This window comes from Acomys russatus, chromosome 8 (genome assembly GCF_903995435.1).
Source record: "Acomys russatus chromosome 8, mAcoRus1.1, whole genome shotgun sequence".
Lineage (NCBI taxonomy): Eukaryota > Metazoa > Chordata > Mammalia > Rodentia > Muridae > Acomys > Acomys russatus.
In genome coordinates, this window is record NC_067144.1 from 23,390,498 (window position 1) to 23,394,992 (window position 4,495).

Below are 4,495 nucleotides of genomic sequence, written 5' to 3' on the forward strand. Positions count from 1 at the left end.
ATATCTCCACTCACAAGCCTTGTCGAGATACAAGACCTAGGGAAATAGCTTAGGGTTTGTTCTCTGGTACTTTGGAAAACAAGCCATAAGGGCAAATCCTGTCAAGGTGTTAAATTGTATTCTTAATTCTAAGACCAGTACACTCATAATTAAAACTAGAGGGGATCAAAAAGTGTAAGGTGAAACTTAAGCCATCCATTTTCATTTTTGTCCTCTCTAAACATGCATATCTCAGAACACTTAAGTACAAATGATTTGGTCTACTAAGGAATCCGGCTCAACAGCTGAACACTTCAGACCACAAAGTCAACAGTAGGTTACCTTATGTCTTACAACAAATGTTCTACCATCCTGTTGAATCAAACCCATATTATCACAAGTAGGAAGAAATTTTATCTTCACTTAGTTTTCATGCCACACAGATGTTTTAAATGTTATCAGAAACAAAAAATCCTGGAAAATATATTATCAGAAGCATCAAACACATGGTTCTCCTGGTGAAGCTTAGCCTACTTCTTCCACGCATGATGTGCCATCATCTCCTTCCAGGGTGACATCTCTTCAGTCACAGCAGCACTGCTATCATCCACAGTAGGGTCATCCTCATCAATACCTAGACCAAGCTTGATCATCCTATAGATCCTGTTGGCATGTGTCTTGGAATCTTCTAGACTGAAGCGAGAAGATAGGAGTGCAGATTCATACAGCAAGAAGACTAGATCCTACACAGACTTGCCATTCTTGTCAGCCTCTGCTTTTTGCCTTATGGTGTCAATAATGGGGTGGTCAGGGCTTATCTCCAGGTGTTTCTTTGCTGCCAGGTAACCCATTGTTGACATCTCTGAGTGCTTGAGCTTTCATGATTTTCACCACATTTGCTGTCCAGTCATCTGTGTGTGTGATGATAAAGCATGGAGGTGTCACCAATTCGTTTGACACAATCATCTTTTTAACCCTTTTCTCCAAAATACCTTTCCTAATTTTGTAGAGGTTTTCAAATTTTGTCTTTTTTCTTCCTGTTTCTTTTTCTCCTCTTTGTCTTCTGGAAGTTCCAGTCTTTCTTTGGTAACTGACACCAAGGTCTTGCCCTCAAATTCCTTCAGCTGTTGCACACAATACTCATCAATGGACTCAAATATAGATTACTTCTAAGCCGTGCTTTAAGAGACAGTCCATAAAGGCTGAGTTTGAGACCTGGTTGTTGGTCTCACCTGTGATAAAATAGATGTACTTCTTGTTTTCCTTCATTCTGGTGCAGTAGTCCTTGAGAGAAACCATCACATCCCCAGCAGAAGATGTGTAGTATCGCAATAGCTCAGAAAGCTTCTTCTGATTTTGAGAGTCTTCATGAATTCCATGCTTTACATTTTTTGAGAACTGCTCAGAGATCTGAGAACTGCTCATAAAACTTTTTGTAGTTTTCTTTATCTTCTTTATCTGCTAGTTCCAAGCATTTCTTGGCCAAATTAATTCTGATAACTTTCAGAATCTTGACTTGCTGAAACATTTCATGGGAAATATTTAGAGGGAGATAGTCAGAATCTTCCACTTCTGTAATGAAATTCAGATACTCAAGGATGAACTCCTCACATAATGAAAACTCTTGATGTTCTTTTTATTTCTGTTTTCAATCAGCTCAAAAGGATAGTTGAGTGGAGAGTGGTGTCTGACTTTCACACGAACTCTGGTGCTCCATATTTGACCATGTCCCCTGGATGGCGAGGCATGGTGGCACTCAGAGGAAGGATAGCAGGCTATCAAGAAGAGACTTGATACCCTATGAGCATATACAGGAGGAGGAGGTACTCCTCAGTCACAGTCATAGGGGAAGGGAGTAAGGGGAAAATGGGAGAGAGGAAGGAATGGGAGGATACAAGGGATGGGATAACAATTGAGATGTATTATGAATAAATTAATAAAATATATATATTTTAAAGAGGAGCACATCTTGGGACAAAAAGAAGGGCCCAGAATTCCAATTGTCCTTCAACAGAAAAATGTTTTACAGCCAAATAAATATTCTTCCTAGTCATTGGTTAAGCTCTTATAGAACTCTCCATATTGTTCGTTAGTAACGTCATCAGGATTTCTGGTCCAAATAGGCTTTGTTTTGCTGAGTTCTTCTTGATCAATGTACTTTTCCTTTATCATCTTCTTTTTTCTGTCACCACACTTCTCTTCTTCTTCTTCTTCTTCTTCTTCTTCTTCTTCTTCTTCTTCTTCTTCTTCTTCTTCTTCTTCTTCTTCTTCTTCTTCTCCTTCTTCTCCATAATCTTTTCTTTCAGTCTTGTCATAGATTCCTTTTTTTCTTTTTCTTTCTCATCCTCTTTATCTTCTTTTTCTTCAACCTCATCATCACTGACTTCCTTATCACGTTCTTTCTCCAAGGAGAGAGTAATGGGATAGCTAATACACTGAGAGTGTTTCTTCACAATCTCCTGTATTCTTTCCTCCAAATACTGATTGGTCTTCTTTAAGATGTAAGATAACCTTTGTTCCATGGCCCATTGGTTCACCTGTATCAGTCTTCACTGTGAATGATCCCCCAGCTGAAGACTTTCAGACAAACTGCTCATCATTGTTATGCTTAATGATGATAGTCACTTTCTCAGTGAAGAGTATAACCAACACCAAACGGACCAATTACAGAGATATCTGCACCAGCCTGAAAAGCCTCCATGAAGGCTTTGGTGCTCAACTTGGCAATAGTGCCAAGGTTATTATCAAGTCGGCCATGATCATTCTAGTTCCAGTATCCACAATAGTAAGGGTCTGATCTTTTCTGTTGGGAATGTGATTAATGTGCAGCTCCTTCCAAGAGTCTAGTTTACTAGGCGTTGTCAAGTTCTCGTATCTGATTCTATCCAGAGCAATTGATGAATTTGAAGTGAGCTCTTTCAGGAAGATCTCTTTGTTTGAATAGAAAGTATTGATGATCAAGGACACTAACTGGGCAATTTCTGCCTGAAAGGCAAAAGTCTTGAACTCCTCCTCCTCCACTGGTTGGTGTTGGGTCTGGGTGTCCTCAGGCATCTTGGCTGAATGATCATTCATGAAATGTGACTAGTGGCACCACGATACCAAAGCAACTCCAGTGTATATACATTTTTGTATAATACAAGTATGTATATTTGTAGCATCTATCATTATGAGTATTTTATGTAGTTGTACCTGTGTGGATTTTAAACAATATGTATCAATGCTTAACATATTACTAAAGATCATTAAAAATATTTAGCATAATGCTTATAACATTGAATTTTTCTATGTTTTACCACAATATTTGGTTTGGAATGTTTGGCTATATTGGTTTAACTGTTATGGCTTATTTTATATATGTGTATAGTGAGATTTGTAAACATAGTGAATTTGTTTATTATGATCTTACTCATGCTCTCCCTTGTGCCTTACATCTCTAATGAATTTGTTTTGGATGTCTCCATTTGAACTGTTGCAATGCTTGTCTAGAAAATACACTTCAACTGCCATTGCAAGGCATGTTGGTTAGTGTTATGTCAGCTTGACACAAAGTAGACTCATCAGAGTGGGGGAAGTCTCTATTGAGAAAATGCTTCTACAGGATCTGGCTGTAGACAAGCCTGTAGGGCATTTAAAAAAATTAGTCATTGATGGGAGAAGATGTAGATTATTCTGGGTGGTGTTATTTGTGGGCTGGTGATCTTGGGTCCTATAAGAAAGCAGGCTGAGCAAGCTATGTAAGCAAGCTGGTGAGCAGCATTCTTCTATGGCCTCTGCCTGCATCAGCACTTGCGTCAAGGTTCCTGCCCTGCAGTAATGAAGAGTGATATAGAAATGAAAGCCAAATAAACCCTTTTCTCCCCATGTTACCTTTGGTCATGTCATTTCATCATAGCAATAGTAACTCTAAATAGGACACACACACACATACACACAAGCACATGTGCACATGCACACACACATGCACACACGCATGCACACACGCACACATGCATGCACATGCTCATATGACCACTACCACCACCACCACCAACATCAACAAACCCAGATCTGACTTGCAAAACACACCTCATCTTTAGATGCACTAGAATAGATCCTTTCAACAGACTCTGCAAAATGTACCAACTTATTTCCTGATTTTTAATCATAACCTTTGCAGTGCTTGATACTGTCGAAATTTTAAAGCTTTTAAAAAGTATTTAAAGTGTATTTAATTGTTGCTGCTGATGTTTTATTGACTTAAACTTCTCATGTTCTCAAATATGGCTGACAGTAGTTAAGCAGAGTCCTGTTTTGGAATTACTGATGGACGTTTCACATTCATGCCCAAATTCACATTTTGTGCTGCCCAGAAAAATATATCACCAATGATGGAGACATTCAAAGTGGAAATTTGTTTTAATATTGGGACATTGTTCTTCCCTCTTGTTAGCTGTGTTAAGTGAGAAGTGAAAGGAGCATCTTTTTTGAGTTAATAGTTTTACCAAATAAATTCATCAGATGAAGGTCTATAAAA

General features: G+C 38.5%; 1 pseudogene; it reads right to left on the reverse strand.

The window, feature by feature from the left end:
• Nucleotides 1-504: 504 nt before the first annotated feature.
• On the reverse strand, nt 505-3,033 carry LOC127193274 (heat shock protein HSP 90-alpha-like; annotated as a pseudogene).
• Between the last annotated feature and the right edge of the window lie 1,462 nt (nt 3,034-4,495).